Source organism: Callithrix jacchus, chromosome 15, assembly GCF_049354715.1.
Source record: "Callithrix jacchus isolate 240 chromosome 15, calJac240_pri, whole genome shotgun sequence".
Classification (NCBI taxonomy): domain Eukaryota; kingdom Metazoa; phylum Chordata; class Mammalia; order Primates; family Cebidae; genus Callithrix; species Callithrix jacchus.
Window position 1 is genome coordinate 69,158,871 of NC_133516.1, and position 18,255 is coordinate 69,177,125.

At 39.0% G+C, this 18,255-nt stretch overlaps 1 protein-coding gene across 2 annotated transcripts in view; it reads left to right on the forward strand.

The window, feature by feature from the left end:
• SYN2 (synapsin II) overlaps positions 1–18,255 on the forward strand; it is a 202,975-nt gene that overhangs the window by 1,077 nt on the left and 183,643 nt on the right. The window lies entirely within an intron of this gene.

The window sequence follows — 18,255 nt, forward strand, 5'->3', positions numbered from 1 at the left end:
GTGGGTTTTTTAACCTGGACCCATGAAGGCTTGATATCAAGTATTGACATCAAATTGATTAAATCACAGATGGGGTGGCCCAGGTGTACACGGGCTTCTTTCTCGGAGCATGGCTGAAGTCCCTTTATGAATAATAAAATTGTTGTATTTTGTGCAGCAGGGAGGGTGTGTGTGTGTGTGTGCTTTGGTTTTGTTTGGCTTGGTTGCTTGTTTTTCTGAGATGTGCGTGGTGGTGGTGGAAGTGAATGGTGGCTTTTTGTAACTGAAAGATGAAGACCTTGGTAAAATATCCTGGATCATTAAAGGGGCACAAATAGGAGACCTGCCTTAATATAGTCGATGAGAAACTTCAATAATTTTTTTTCTTTTAAAAGGATAGGTAGCATGTTTCCAACTTAGAATGGTGAAGGCTGCTGGTTGGTAAAAGTACTAATGAGGTCCATTAAAGACAAATTAGTTAAAAGCGGTTCTGTTTTATAATTAACCTAGGGAATGGTGGGATGGTGAAATTGACAGGTGAAGGGCTTGGGGAAGTGAGGAGGCCAAGAATCTGGGGTGCTTTTTCTCCAGGCATATGAGCAAAGGTTTTTGTTTTTTTCACACAGGGGTTGAGGTTGGAGACTGAACTTGAGTGTTCTTCCCTGTAGGGGTGCACACAGAGACCACAGAGCTATTTCTCTCCATTTCCTCTTTTGGCTGCTTCACTGCTTTCTCTCTCTAGCATTCCTTCTCTCTTTGGGAGACCCAGAGGGAAGGAGTGCTGGCGGGTGGGTGTGGTGGAAATGAGATGCAGATGTGGAGATGCCCTTCTGCTGGCTGCTCATGTCATTTTGAATAGTCCTTTGGGTAACTTATGTGGTTCGCCTTTTCAAGACAGTAGAGGGGAAAATCCGAAAGGACTTTTGCCAGGAAATGACAAAGGCACGTGGAAGAGGGTAAAGGGGGAACTGTAAATGCATAGATAGTGCCACTGGCAGCCCTCCTTAGGAGAATTACTCTGACTCGGTTCAAATCAACAAGTGCTTATTAAGGAAGAAGGGAAGGTAACCAAGCTAGTAAAGATGCTCAGTCAAAGCATCCATTATATGCCAAACGCTGTGCATGTGGTATGATGTCTCATTGTGTTTTCTTCACAAAACTGAGGCTTAGGAAAGGTAAGTAATATGTTTATAGTCACATAGCCATCAAGTGGTAGAAGCAGAATTTGAATTTAGGCCTATTTGATTCCACTGCTTTCTCTCCACTATGTTATATTGTCTCACTATTATTATATCATTAGCAACATTAATAACAAGCTCCCTCCAAGGGTGTGGGGGCCTTTTAAGAAAACTCACTCAACTTTGGGGCACAAAATGGATACATTAAACCGTTAACAAAAAGAAATCTACTGGTTGAGACTAGTGTTTCAGGCAGTCAACAAAAGGAGTCATTGGTGAGAGCCAGAGCTGTTGGCGAAAGCTTCATAAAAGATGAATCTTGTAGAAAGGCCAAGAGAAGGAGAGGGAGAAGTGAGAATGATATTCGTGTTTTATTTTTCTATGCAGGAATTTGACCCTCCTGTACCTTGTCTTGATTTCTTATCCTATTAAAGGCACTTGTTTTGGTTCTTTCTATCAGTCAAGTATCCATAGATAGGTGCTGATACTCATTTGTATGGGTATGATGAAGCTGTTGCAGATTTCTGTTTAGTTATAAATGCTTCTGTGGCTTAAGATTTGAAACTCTCTTTGGATAGTATTCTCTAGGAAGACTATTTGGCATAAATCAGAGAATTTGCCTTGCACTGGAGACTAGAAATCTCTGATGGAAGTAATAGAAGCCACTTTTCTATGGGCTAACTCCCAACTGTTTTCCTATTTTCTCTGAAATAATAACATTGATTTATTAAAACTCATAAGCCCTGTTCAAGGCTAGTGCTTGACAGCAGTTCTGTGCTACTGTGTTTCTGTGCTTAATAGCAATTCCCAGAATTGCTCTTCTCACATGGGTCTAAATTTGTCAAAAATATCTCAGTTAAACATTGATGAGTGGTTTTATTGAAAAGTCTCTGCGAGTTAAGGAGCAGGTGCTTGCTATGACAAGCACAGTGACTTACACAGGTGTTTTTTGCACTGAAGGCTGATTTTAGTAAAATTGTCTCACAGTTTAAGCTACCTAGATAGTATTCAGTGAGTGATATCGTATATGCCCTGTATTATTTTCCTGGTGAAGTCAGAGTGTAGTCTCAGTAGAACTTAAGAATATTGGTCCCCTCTAAATTATAGAATGCTAAAATAAAAAGGGTTTGAACAAGTATTTAAATAACAAGAGATGTAAAAGAAGGGCTTAAAATAAGCAGCCTTTCAGAGCATCCTTAATACACAGCAGTTTCCTTTGAATTTCTATCATTGTAATGGTGGGCAGTTGGAGACCCCACCACTTACCAGGTTGATGGGAAAATTGGAAGATGTTTTTCTTTTGCTGGAAATGTTTCCATTGGTTGTTTGAGATCTTTAGATTAATTGCACACTAAAAGATAATTGAAAAATATATCTATGCCATTAAAAAAATGAACCCAAGCTCTTTGTATACCTTATTATTATTTATTATTAGTGTTTTTTTTTTTTTACTATTACCAGAAAATGAATGCCTTCTTTTAAGGTTCATAGCTAAATTTGAAGTGCAATTAAGATTGCACTTTAATGATTGTGCTTAAATAAGAAACAGGTGTTTGTTTATATTTTTTTCTTCTGTGTGTTATGCTTGCTAGTGAAGAGGTAAGTTTTCTCTCAGATTCTGCCCTGCCTCTGTTCCGGAGATTGTGACCCCAGTGAACAGGTGAGCTTTTCATTCTGGCATGATGCCTCAGTGTTTGAGTCAGTATAGCACAGGTACTCTTGAGTATCTAGACTGAAGATATAAGTCAACAGATATTTTTGAAGCACCTTCTCTGTATAGGGGATATTTGCTAAGAAAAAATGAGACACAGTATCTGCCATCTAAGAGCTTATTGTCCAGATGGGTAGATAAGATAAATACTTTTTAAAAAAAGTTTACTAAAATATACCCCTTATAGTCAAAGTATGGCTTTTGGATCAATAGCATTGGTATCAACCAGGAGCTTTTTGAACTGCAGAATCTAAGGTCTCGCCTCACACCTACTAAGAATTTGCATTTGAATAAGATCCCCAGGTGACTGATAATCACATTAAATTTTAGATGCACTGAGCTAAAGGATATGCCATTAGTGCTAAGGGTGTGGCAACATCACCAACTACTGTCATTGATTGAACAACATATGCCAGATGTACTAAGCTCTATACCAATCTTATTTACTCTTTATAATACCAATGTAATACTGTAGAAGTCTTGGAAGAAGTGAGATTTTAACTGAGCTCTGAAGAATTTGAATCAAAAGAGATAGATTCATCTCAGCCCAGACAGTGGATAACATAAGGAAAGTACAACAGCAGAAAAGAGGGGGACAACAAAGATACTGGATTGATGTGTTATCTAGGCAGCACCTGTTTCCATTCTTTTCTACCCAGCCTTTCAGCATTTCATTAAGAATAGAGGAATTCAAAGTACAGCAGTCTGCTTGAACCAGTGCTTGTCAGTGGCTTTAAAAAAAATACTTGAACTTGAGAGAACATTCAAATGAGGTTTGAGGCTTCTCTCTGTTAGATACTTTGTGTCTTATTTCTGACATAAATATATTAATTGCACAGAACTTGATTCTTCATAACAGCAGTTGCCTATACTTTAGAATGCTAGGATATTAGAACTGAAATATCATTTGAGTTATTTTATAAATGGGGAAATCTTGATCTCAAGAGGGAAAGTAGCTTGTTCAAGGTTACTCCCTAGTTAATGGCAGAACCAGAACTGGAGTCTAGAACTTTAATCTCTTTACCAAGCTTTTTTATTTTCCCCCACTCTACCACAGTATCCCTTCATTTTTACTGTTTTCTACCTTTAACTTTTATATTTTTCTGTCCCTTACTATCTCAAGGACTGGTGAGGACTTTTTTTTAAATTTTATTTTTTATTGCATTTTAGGTTTTGGGGTACATGTGCAGGACATGAAAGATAGTTGCATAGGTACACACATGGCAGTGTGTTTTGCTGCCTTCTGCCCCTTCACCCACATTTGGCATTTCTCCCCATGCTATCCCTCCCCAGCTCCGCCCCCGCTGTCCCTCCCCTATTCCCCCAATAGACCCCAGTGTGTAGTACTCCCTTCCCTGTGTCCATGTGTTCTCATTGTTCATCACCCGCCTATGAATGAGAATATGCGGTATTTCATTTTCTGTTCTTGTGTCAGTTTGCTGAGAATGATGTTCTCCAGATTCATCCATGTCCCTACAGAGGACACGAACTCATCATTTTTGACTGCTGCATAATATTCCATGGTGTATATGTGCCACATTTTCCCAGTCCAGCCTATCATCGATGGGCATTTGGGTTGGTTCCAGGTCGAGGACTTTTAATCTCATAATGATAGCATTTAAACTTGAAGGAACCTGAATGATCATCTAGCCTAGAGAAATGGAATGTTTTGCCCAAGGTCAACTAAGAAGTTAGTGAAAGAATGGGAACTAGAACTCACGTCTTCTGACTCCAACTCAAGTTTCTTTTTACTCTTAAGTTGCTCTTTGAGATTTCTCAAATTTTTTTTCTCCTGAAAAATACTGTTTGTGTCACTTCTTTTAAAGACTCATCATGGAGCTGTTAGTGCTTAAAAAGATCATGTAAGCACACTCACACTATTAGCCACACCAGCAATACAGTATTCCTTGTTTGTGTTTTGTTATTGTTGTTTCAGCAAAGTTCGTTCTAAAATGGTTGAAGAAGGCTGGATGTGGTGTCTCACGCTTGTAATCCTAGCACTTTGGGAGGCTGAGGAAGGCGGATTGCCTGAGCTCAGGAGTTCGAGACCAACAGCATGGTGAATCCCCATCTCTACTAAAATACAAAAAATTAGCCAGGCATGGTATGTGCCTTTAGTCCCAGCTACTTGGGAGGCTGAGGCAAGAGAATTGTTTGAACCTGGGAAATGGAGGTTGCAGTGAGCCGAGATTGCACCACTGCACTCTAGGCTGGGTGACAGAGTGAGACTTCATATCCAAAATAAATAAATAACATAAAATAGATAAAATAAAATCTCTTGAAGACCTGGAGATAGATTTTGATAGTCATCAAAATCTATCCATCTAATAAAGTTGGTAGGACTGTGCTGTAATGCTGACTATCCCTCCAGGAACCCATTCTTACATTAGTGTTCCTATCTACCTAAGATTGCTTACTGTCTTTTTGTACCCAAGTTCATATCTGTAATGACCTTATTCTTTTTAATATCTTGCTAAGCAAAAAGGAATGGAGGCCTACGTAGGATGTTTTTCAGATGTGCATACCTTTCCCTCAGATTTACAAAACAATTTAAACTGGGATATGGTTCAGTACAGTTGAACATCTGACATAAGCCAAGTGCTGGTGATAATAAGGATGAGTTGAACACAGGCCTTGTCTATTGGAATCTTCCAGTCCAATGGGGGAGGATGGGGATTTAAAGAGGATTTTAATATTGTATGGTAATTAGTATGCATAGGATGCTATGGGAACACAGAGGTAGGTTATCCTGGGGAGTGAAGATGTTGTAGTTAGAAATGTTCCATTAAAATATGCCACCAGGTACTCTTAGGTAAACCACTTTGCATCTTTGGACTTTGATTCTCTAAAATTTGTCAAATGAGAAGATTGAAATATATTCTCCAAGATCCTTTCCAGCACTATATTATTTCCATGGTTCAGTTTTTGTGCCATTTTCTTTCAAAGGCATTAGCACACATTTTTTTCTATATGCCTGTAAATCTTTGGAAGCAGAGACAATATGTCAATAAATGACTAAATATTTCCTGGAATGGAAAGGTCACTTTTGAATGATCTTCTTTCAGTACCTCCTTCTTACAGTATTGCTACCACATGTTATCCTGAAAAAAAGAGGCTAATCCTATAATGCATGCTGTGTATATTTCCTCATCAGTGATGGGAATTGGGACTTGTGGCTAAATCTATGTGGAATTGAAAACAAAAGATGACAGTGCCACCTGCTAAGCTTGCAGAAGGTCTTACAAGATTTACAGGTGTGGATCCAAGATGGCCAAATAGAAACAGCTCTGCAGTGTAGTTCCCAGCGAGAACGCAGAGGCTGCCACAGGTGATCTCCAGGCAAGCAGGGTCTGGAGTGGACCTCCAGCAGTCCTACAGCAGAGGGGCTGACTGTTAGAAGGAAAACTGAAAAACAGAAAGAAATAACTTCATCATCAACAAAAAGGACATCCACTCAGAGACCCCATCTGAAAGTCACCAACTACAAAGACCACAGGTAGATAAATCCACAAAGATGGGAAGAAACCAGTGCAAAAAGGATGAAAACATCCAAAACCAGAATACTTCTACTCCAAGGGATCACAGCTCATCACTAACAAGGGAACAAGGCTGGATGGAGAATGAGTCTGATGAACTGGCAGAAACAAGCTTCAGAAAGTGGGTAATAACAAACTTCTTTGAGCTAAAAGACCATGTTCTAACCCAATGCAAAGAAACTAAGAACATTGAAAAAAGGTTTGACGAAATGCTAATGAGAATAAACAGCTTAGAGAAGAATATAAATGAATTGATGGAGCTGAAAAACACAACACGAAAACGTTGTGAAGCATACACAAGTTTCAATAGCTGAATCAACCAAGCAGAAGAAAGGATATCAGAGATTGAAGATCAAGTCAATGAAATAAAACTAGAAGGCAAGATTAGAGAAAAAAGAGTAAAAAGAATTGAACAAAGCCTCCAAGAAATATGGGATTATGTATTCAGGTACATTTGGTAGGTGTACCTGAATGTGACAGAGAGAATGAATCCAAGCTGGAAAACACTCTTCAGATATTATCTAGGAGAACTTTCCCAACCTAGCAAGGCAGGCCAATATTCCAGTCCAGGAAATAGAGAGAATGCCACGAAGATATTCCTCAAGAAGAGCAACCCCAAGGCATATAACTGTCGGATTCACCAGGGTTGAAGTGAAGGAAAACATGCAGAGGGCAGCTGGAGAAAAGGTCGGGTTACCCACAAAGGGAAGCCCATCAGACTCACAGAGGATCTCTTGGCAGAAACCCTACAAGCCAGAACAGAGTGGGGGCCTATATTTAACATCCTTAAAGAAAAGAACTTTCAACCTAGAATTTCATATCCAGCCAAACTAAGCTTTGTAAGTGAAGGAGAAATAAAATCTTTTACGAACAAGCAATTGCTCAGAGATTTCATCACCACCAGGCCTGCCTTACAAGAGCTCCTGAAAGAAGCACTAAACATAGAAAGGAACAACCAGTACCAGCCACTCCAAACACGTACCAAATGGTAAAGAGCATTGGCACAATGAAGAAACTGTGTCAACTAATGGGCAAAACAACCAGGTAGCATGAAAATGGCAGGATCAAATTTACACATAGCAATATTAACCTTAAATGTAAATGGGCTTAATGCCCCAATCAAAAGACACAGACATGCAAAAATGGATAAACAGTAAAAACCCATCTGTGTGCTGTATCCAGGAAACCCATCTCACATGCAAGGACACACATAGGCTCAAAATAAAGGGAGGGAGGAAGATTTACCAAGAAAATGGAGAGCAAAAAAAGCAGGAGTTGCAATCATATTCTCTGATAAGATAGACTTTAAACCAACAAAGATAAAAAAGAGACAAAGAAGGGCATTACATAATGGTAAAAGGATCAATGCAACAAGAAGAGATAATGATCCTAAATATATATGCACCCAATATAGGAGCACCCAGATACATAAAACAAGTCCTTTGTTGTTTTTTTTTTTTTTTTTTTTTGAGACGGAGTTTCGCTCTTGTTACTCAGGCTGGAGTGCAATGGCGCAATCTCGGCTCACCGCAACCTCCGCCTCCTGGGTTCAGGCAATTCTCCTGCCTCAGCCTCCTGAGTAGCTGAGATTATAGGCATGTGCCACCATGCCCAGCTAATTTTTTGTATTTTTAGTAGAGATGGGGTTTTACCATGTTGACCAGGATGGTCTCAATCTTTTGACCTCGTGATCCAACCGCCTCGGCCTCCCAAAGTGCTGGGATTATAGGCTTGAGCCACCGCACCCGGCCATAAAGCAAGTTCTTAATGACCTACAAAGAGACTTAGACTCCCACACAATGGTAGTGGGAGACTTTAACACTCCACTGTCAATATTAGACGGATCAACGAGACAGAAAATTAACAAGGAATCCAGGACTTGAACTCAGATCTGGACCAAGCAAACATAATAGACATCTACAGATGTCTACATAATAAACTCTCCCCGGCAAAACCACAGAATATACATTCTTCTCAGCACCACATCACACCTACTCTGAAATTGACCACATAATCGGAAGTAAATAACTCCTCAGCAAATGCAAAAGAACGGAAATCATAACAAACAGTCTCTCAGACCACAGTGCAAACAAATTAGAACTCAGGATTAAGAAACTAACTCAGAACCAAACAATTTCATGGAAACTGAAGAACCGGCTCTAGAATGTTGACTGGATAAACAATGAAATGAAGGCAGAAATAAAGATGTTCTTCAAAACCAACAAGAACAAAGGCACGATGTACCAGAATCTCTGGGACACATTTAAAGCAGTGTCTAGAGGAAAATTTATAGCAATAAATGCTCACATGAGGAGCAAGGAAAGATCTAAAATTGACACCCTATCATCAAAATTGAAAGAGCTAGAGGAACAAGATCAAAAATCTCAAAAGCTAGCAGAAGACAAGAAGTAACTAAGATCAGAGCAGAACTGAAGGAGATAGACACACACAAAAAAAAACCCTTCAAAAAAATCAATAAATCCAGGAGTGGTTTTTTTGAAAATATCGACAAAATAGACCACTAGCCAGATTAATAAAAAAGAAAAGAGAGAAGAATCAAATAGATGCAATAAAAAATAAAGGGGATATCACCACTGATTCCACAGGAGTACAAACTACCATCAGAAATTATCACAAACAACTCTATGCACATAAACCAGTAAACCTGGAAGAAATGGATAAATTCCTGGACACTTGCACCCTCCCAATCCTAAACCAGGAAGAAGTCGAAACCCTGAATACAGCAATAACAAGGGCTGAAGTTGAGGCAGCAATTAATAGCCTACCAACCAACAAAAGCCCAGGTCCAGAAGGGTTCACAGCCGAATTCTACCAGACATAGGAAGAGGAGTTGGTACCACTCCTTTTTAAACTATTCCAAACAATCCAAAAAGAGGGAATCCTTAGCAAATCATTTTATGAGACCACATCATCCTGATACCAAAACCTGGCAGAGACTCAACAAAAAAAGAAAACTTTAGGCCAGTATCCGTAATGAACATAGATGCAAAAATCTTCAGTAAAATACTGGCAAACCAATTGCAACAGCACGTCAAAAAGCTTATCCATCATGACCAAGTAGCTTCATCCCGGGGACGCAAGGCTGATTCAACATACGCAAGTCTATAAATGTAAACCCCCACATAAACAGAACCAAAGACGAAAACCACATGATTATCTCAATAGATGCAGAGAAGGCCTTTGACAAAATTCAACAGTCCTTTATGCTAAAAACTCTCAATAAACTAGGTATTGATAGAATGTATCTCAAAATAATAAAAAGTATTTATGACAAACAGTCAATATCATACTGCATGGGCAAAAACTGGAAGCATTCCCTTTGAAATCTGGCACTAGACAAGGATGCCCTCTCTCACCATTCCTATCCAATATAGTATTGGAAGTTCTAGCCAGAGCAATCAGACAAGAAAAAGAAATAAAGGATATTCAATTATGAATGGAGGAAGTTAAATTGTCTCTATCTGCAGATGACATGATTGTATATTTAGAAGACCCCATCATCTCAGCCCCAAATCTCCTGAAACTAATAAGAAACTTTTTTTGTCTCAGGATACAAAATCAATGTGCAGAAATCACAAGCATTCCTATACATCAATAATAGACTTAAAGAAAGTCAAATCAAGAATGAACTGCCATTCACAATTGCTACAAAGAAAATAAAATACCTGGGAATACAACTAACAGGATATAAAGGATCTCTTCAAGGAGAACTACAAACCACTGCTTAAGGAAATAAGCGAGGGCACAAACAGATGGAAAAACATTCCATGCTCAGGGTTAGGAAGAATCAGTATTGTGAAAATGGCCATACTGCCCAAGTAATTTATAGATTCAAGGCTATCCCCATCAAGCCATTTATGACCCTCTTCACAGAACTGGAAAAAACCACCTTAAACTTCATATGGAACCAAAAGAGAGCCCACATAGGCAAGTCAATTGTAAGCAAAAGGAACAAAGCTAGAGGCATCACACTACCTGACTTCAAACTATACTACAAGGCTACAGTAATCAAAACAGCATGGTACTGGCTCCACAACAGAGATATAGACCAATGGAATAGAACAGAAGCCTCGGAGGCAACGCCACACATCTACAACCATCTGATATTTAACAAACCTGACAAAAACAAGCAATGGGGAAAGGATTTTAATAAATGGTGTTGGGAAAACTGGCTAGCCATGTGCAGAAAGCAGAAAGTGGACCTCTTGCTGACAACTTACACTAAAATTCAGATGGATTAAAGACTTAAACATAAGACCTAACACCATAAAAACCCTAAAAGAAAACCTAGGCAGAACCACTCAGGACATAGGCATAGGCAAGGACTTCGTGACTAAAACACCAAAAGCTTAGGCAACAAAAGCCAAAATGGACAAATGGGATCTAGTTAAATTCCAGAGCTTCTGTACAGCAAAAGAAACCATCAGCAACCAACAGAATGGGAAAAAATTTTTGCAATCTACCCATCTGACAAAGGGCTAGTATCCAGAATCTACAAAGAACTAAAACAGATTTACAAGAAAAAAACCCATTCAAAAGTGGGTGAAGGATATGAACAGATACTTTTCAAAAGAAGACATTTATGAGGCCAACAAACATATGAAAAAATACTCATCATCACTGGTCATTAGAGAAATGCAAATCAAAACCACATTGAGATACTATCTCAAGCCAGTTAGAGTGGTGATCATTAAAAAATCAGGAGATAACAGATGCTGGAGAGGATGTAGAGAAATAGGAACACTTTTACACTGTTGGTGGGAGTGCAAATTAGTTCAACCATTGTGGAAGACAGTGTGGCAATTCCTCAAGGACCTAGATATAGAAATTCCATTTGACCCAGCAATCTCATTACTAGGTATATATCCAAAGGGTTGTATATTATTCTGTTTTAAAGACACATGCACATGTATGTTCATTGTGGCACTGTTTACAATCACAAAGATCTGGAACCAACCCAAATACCCATTGATGATAGACTGGACAAGGAAAATGGGGCACATAACACACCATGGAATACTATGCAGCCATAAAAATGATGAGTTTGTGTCCTTTGTAGGGACATGGGTAAATCTGGAAACCTTAATTCTCAGCAAAGTGACACAAGAATAGAAAATCAAATATTGCATGTTGTCACTCATAGGCGAGTGTTGAATGATGAGAACACATGGACACAGGGAGGGGAGCATCAGACACTGGGTTCTGTTGAGGGGTACTAGGGGAGAGACAGCAGCGGGTAGGGAGTTGGGAGGGCTAATATGAGGAGAAATTCCAGATATAGGTGATTGGGATGGAGGCAGGAAATCACATTGCCATGTCTGTACCTGTGCAACAATCCTGCATGTTCTGCACATGTACCCAGAACCTAAGATGCAATAAAAAATATGTATATATATATAAATGAGATTTACAGGTGTACACATAGTGGGAGTGCCACTAAACACACAGAAAAACCAAGATGCAACTCTGTTTTGAGGCCATTGCATTTAACCATGACTTCACTCTAGTTGGTGGATAGGATCCTGAAAAAGCTGTGTATATTGAGTTTTTGTAAAGTGAATAATTTCAAAAGCAGTGGAGTGCTTACTATTTAAATGAATTGTGGAAAATCTTTTGCAAGAAAGGTTGCCTTTTTTATAAGAAAAAATTGTTACCTAATTTTTTTTTAGCTTCCCACGTAGAAGCAATTGGATATCAGAAGGCTACGATATCTCTTTAGAGAAACAAGAGGATGATCTGGAAGCCTTTTCTGTTCTGCAGTCACTGCTTCAATACATAGTTTTTAATAGGGCAATGACTTATGGAGAGAATAAAGTGAGCAGATACCACAGGTCCCTGAACTCTAAGGGTCCCTGAACTAAGGATGTCTGTGCTGCATGAGTAAGAATAGGAGAATGTACATGGGCCTTGGTGTTTGTTGCTTGACAGCAGGCATTTCAGAAATTTTAACCAGTTCATGTAAGGCTGTAAAATAGATTCAGTCACCCTGCCCTTTCTTCCTTTTCAGTAGCGTGAAACAATGCAAGGATACAGGATTGAGGGTCAAAAGACTTTGAATTGAGATCTGACTCCACTGTTAACCATATGGCTTATTAGAGTTACATAATCTCCTTGAGCCTTTCTTCCGTCTATTTGACAAATTTCCACTGGGGTTCTACTATATATCAGGCACTGTTCAAGGTTGTAGAATAACAGACAAAAATTGGTTTCCTTAGATGTAAATTGGAGATAACTTTATGTATTTTTGATACCACTGTTTTGATAAATAAGGTACTGAAAAGCATTTTGTAAAAGCTAGTTACTGTTGTGCATCTTTCCCTGTTTCCAGCACAGGTATCTGATCTACCTTAGTTCCTTTTTTTTTAGTTCCCAAAATTTTGTTATGCAAATGATGGTTTATTTTGCACACTTCATGGATGAGAAAGTTTTTTTTTTAATTGAAGGCCACTGGCTCAAAGACAGTATCATCGAAGGCTTTCTTTTGTATTTTTCAAAAAGCAATATAACTTAGCTTTTTTTTAATGACAGAAACATTGCCCATTAAATCAAACATATTTAATAATTAGGGACAGGGCCACATAAATCTTAATTTTATTTAATAAGTGAATTCCAAAACAGCTCTCCTACAGTTTTACTTGTGACTAATGAAGGAAGGATGGCTACAGAGGAAAATAAAGGAAGAGAGAAATACACAGAAAGCCTTTAAAAGGTGGTGCCTATATTTGTTTCCCTATCCAATTCAAGCCTAGAACATTGCTTTCAGAATATTTTTAAGCAAAACAAAAGCATTCATAGGGCTTAGAAAGTTAGCTTCTTCCCTAACATGTAGTTCTTCCCTAACAAAATTGTATGCTTATTTACAGCTTTCCCCCAGCTTTTCAGACTAATTTCCCACTGTCCCCTCAATCCTAAATTTTGCTGTACTCTGGATTACCCTCTCCCTGCACACATGCTGGACTTTCACGACCTGATGGCATTACTGCACAGCTGCCTTTCTTTGGAATGCTCTTGTACTGGTTCTCTCTTACCTTAACGTTGATTTTCTTTATTCCATTCTCCGAGGATAAAGGCATTGTCTCCGCTGTTTAGCACAATTATCCGCATAAAAGAGGTTTTTAATACCTATTTTTAGATTACATTCCAGCCTAGGCAATAGAACAAGACTCCTGTTCTCTCTCCCCCTTTCTCTTTCTTTCATAAAAGAAAAAAAAAGAAAAAAAAAAGGCTGTGTGGAAGGCACACAAAACTCTGATAAAGGTATATAGACAAAGCAATAGCCCAGAGGAACTTTTTCACTAAAGAGAAAGAAACATGCAGCTTGGGTGGCCTGAGGTTGGAATTTCACACTGAGGAAAAAGCTCACGCCTGTAATCCCAGCACTTTTGAGAGGCTGAGGCAGGCAGATCATTAAGGTCAGGAGTTTGAGACCAGTCTGGCCAGCATGGTGAAACCCCATCTCTACTAAAAATACAACAATTAGCCAGGCGTAGTGGCAGGTACCTGTAATCCCAGGTACTCAGGAGGCTGAGGCAGGAGAATCGCTTGAACCTGGGAGGAGGAGGTGGCTGTGAGATGAGATCGTGCACTGCACTCCAGCTTTGGGTGACAGAGACTACATTTCAACAGCAACAAAATTAGGGATATAGGCTAAATCATCTATCTTCAGAGGCCCTTATATAATCAAGCAATCTCTAGAAATCAAATGGTTTCTAAAGGTTGGATTGTTTGACAGTATAAAGAGTTGTTTATATTGTCAGTGTAACAGTCTTCAGAGTGAACTGTAGAAGTTAGAAAATGTTTCACAGAAGTCACAGATCTGAGCTGGGTTTTGATGTAAGACCGGGATTTAGATTAGTGAGGAGAGAGAGAGGCATTTCATTTAAGAATAAGAGAGAGGCCGGGCGCGGTGGCTTATGCCTGTAATCCCAGCACTTTGGGAGGCCGAGGTGGGCGGATCACGGGGTCAAGAGATTGAGACCATCCTGGCCAACATGGTGAAACCCCATCTCTACTAAAAATACAAAAATTAACTGCTCATGGTGGCACACACTTGTGGTCCCAGCTACTTGGGAGGCTGAGGCGGAAGAATCGCTTGAACCCAGGAGGCGGAGGTTGGAGTGAGCCGGCATTGCGCCAGGCACTCCAGCCTGACGACAGATCAAGACTCCGTCTCAAACAAACAAACAAAAAGAGTAAGCTCTTGTGATGTTAAGCACAAGCATAACATCAGTAATGAGTAAGATGTGTGTAGTGCAGTTGTAGGCTAGCTGGCATAAAGGTTTCAGGTCAGGGAAAAGGGAAAGGCTTGGATAAACAAGGTGGGAGAAATGATAATATATAATGTATTGGGCATGTATTTTGTGACAGGCAGGCACTGTTCTATGTAGTTGTATTAACTCATTTACTGGGTTATCAAATAGATTTACTACATTGTCCTAATTTTACGAATGAGGAAACTATAGCTCACAGTGAATTCAGAATTTGAACCCACGGAGTCCAGCTCCAGAGTTTATGCTTCCATGCCCCTAGCCATCATGCTCTGTGATTACTAGATAACAATGTTCCAGATTTCTCCTCCACTAAACACCTGGTATTTCTTTTTCTCAGTGACACAGATACATGTTTGACTTTGAAGGATTTTTTATTCCCTGAACTTCACTTTCTTCATCTAAAAAGAGGAGATAAAGTATATTTCAAACTAATTGAAATAAACTTTCAAAATGTCTAACAATATGACACGAGAGATGTTCAGTAAATGTTCCACCATGACAAGCAGATTTTCATAGCAGCTTTAAGACAACAGCTTACTACATCAGTATTTATAAGAGCCTTCAAATGAGTATAGGAGCCTGTCATTTGTGGACAGGTTTTCATGACACTAAAAAATGATTTAGAAAAATAGAACAAACTTAGATGAATATTCCTTCATTTTGGTTGGAGTAATTTGTTGTACATAGTTTGGAAAACATTGATTAGTGCTGTTTTGAAACAGTCTCTGGGGAAGATGTTTTTAAGCTGACTCATTGAGCACTATCACATTCATGTCTCATTTAATTCTCCACATGATAGAATCTGTGGTACATACTTAATATTATTCTCATTTTACATATGAAGGAATTAAGATCTAAGTAGGTTATGATGATTACCCAAGCCCAAGTAGCCAGGAAGTGATAGAGTCAGGACTAGAACCCAGATTTGTGGGTCCTATAGGTTCTGTGCCTGGAGAAGAGAATGTTCTGCAGAAGGGACAGATAAGAGCTGAGCTTTGAAAGATGAGTGAGATTTAGTTTAGGAAGGAAAGAGGCATTTCAGTTAAAAGGAAGAGAGAGAATAACATTTTAATAACAGTAATAGAAAAGAAGTTTGTAGAGCAGATGTAGACTAGTTGGCATAAAGGCTTCAGGGCAGGGAAAGGAAGGATAGAAGTTTGGATAAACCCAGTGACTTTGGATCCTCTCTGTATTTGTCGAGGCTTCCTAGACTGGGGGCCAGGTGTCATAGAGCTAGGTGGTTAGCTAATCTGGTTGGAAATTTTGTGGGCAAAAATATCAGTTCTTCCAGCTATTTAATAAACTTGTTTCCCAAGAGCGTTTAGTTTAATGATTTCTTTTTGGTGCTAGGATGGAATTATCTTGCAGAAACATCTAGATTCTGACACAAAAGGCTAATGAACAGTGCCATGAAGAGTAGTGATGGGAAGATTGAGACAAGTTTAATTCATGCCATAACAATTTGCTATTCTTCTTCTCTGTATCTCATCCTTAAAATTGGAATAATTTTATGTACCCTGCTTTTCTTCATGAGATAATGTCTATGGGAAGGCTTTGCAAACTGGAACAAAAACAACAGATATCAATATGTATTGTTTGAAACTCTAGCAACAGGTGGGATTGAGAGTAGGTAGGTATGAGAAAGAGTTCCCCACTTAGTTTCCTTTTAGGTATTGTCATGGGTACTTTTTCTAGTTATGAGAGTAAGAATTTAGGGGAGGAAATAGATTTTCTCAAGTATCAGAGCTGCTGAGTCTAGTTAGAACTGTGGAGGTAGTGGATTTTTTTTTTTTTTGGTGCCTTCTCTCTCCAGTGATGCCTCTTATTCTCCATCCATGGACGTATGTCTTATCATCTGGGACTCATTCCAGACGTGAACATATTTTCTGAATCAAAATTGGGACATGAAGTCTTATTTTCCAGTGCAAGAAATAGTCTGGGAGATTTTTAGATGCTGAAATGTGGGAATTTGGAGGGAATTTTCGTGGTTGGAGACTACAAGACTGAAAATGTGAACTCATCAAGTTCTTGGGACATTTAGGGCAAATTGTTGTTGGCATCCCTGTTTCCTAGACCTTAGTTTTTAATAGGCTGAGCTCATCTTAGCTCTTCTATGAGTGTTAATGGCTACTGGCAACCCTTTTTCAGGTTTTTGTATTTTCATAGAAGGAGCTGGGAGATAGAAAAATTTCTCTGACGCTAAGTCATGAATAGTGGAATTTCAGCACTAAGATCAGGGTAAAAGGAAAAGTATTCTTTATTGCCACCCACCTACATGAAAAGTCTACTCTTTGAAAGAATGAAATATTAGTTAACTTCGCAAAATGGCATGAGACTAATTTTTGTACAGCCTCTATATGACTTATGCAGTCAGGTTTGGTTGAAAAAAAAATGCACTCAATTTAACTGTGACCCTTGGAAGGAAATTGTAGTATGTGTGATTCTGTATTAAGGTCATATATTTAAGTAAAACTTTACAATTTATGTACTTTGACTTGTATATGTCATCACACTTAATTGTCACCTTGACTTTGTGAGATAAATTGGTGTTCATTTCCTGCTTAGATTAGGAATCCAAGGCTCAGAGAGACTGTGATTTTGCTTAAAGTCGTAACACCAAAATAAAGCTGTGTTTAAAATCAATACTCTTCTTACTCTTTCTCTGGGCAGCTAAGCTTCTTTCTGATACCTGCATTAGTCAATTGATGATGCTTTTGCTTAGAAGCACCAGGGATAGATTTTTAAAAATTGCTTAAGCTGGCAAGAGCCTGTATGGTTTGTGACAGGTGTTGCGTAGGTTGGTTGAAAATAGCTTAAAGATTGTCTCCTTTCCCTATGTGTTTTTGTTAATGCTTATAATACTTCTATGACTTAGAGTCCTTCTGGTATATTTCAGACTGATTTTGAGTTGTCAGGAAAGAGGATTTTCACTCCGGAGCTCAGTTCTTTTAAAGCTGCTTATTTTTCTTCGTACCTGGAAATTTATTTCTTAGCCAGAGCTCAGAGTGGCATCAGACTTAAGTTCCTGTTAAAAAGACTATTTTCTGCTGTTCTGTTATTTTTCTTCTCCTCTTCCCCCACCCCCATAGTTAGTCCCTCTTTCCTCCCTCATAGTTAATCCTGCTCTTCTCCTGTCCCCCCAGTTGATTCCAGCTGTAGTTGTATGGAAAGTTCCTGGAGTCCAAGGGCAGTGGGTTTTGGAATAGGTAAAGGATATGAAGTGCCTGACCCTCTGACTCGAGGTACCCTCTGAAAGTCTTGGGAGTTCCCTGCTACTATGCCCACTTCCCAGGACCCTGCTCTTTCCCCACAGACCCTTAGGAGAAATATCTGTGTAGCAGCTTTGAAGGAAAAAGGACTCTCCAGAGATTCTTCAATGCTGATTTAATTTTTCCCCTAGATAGATCTTAGAAACAGGACTTAAGATAAACTTTGTATTTTTTATGATTCACCTCTTCTCCCCTTCTTCGGGGTATTTATTTCTCGGTTTCCCATGTATTTCGTTTATCCTTTCATGAATTATTCAGTAGGAATTGGTGCTGTAATGCAAGGACAAGAAA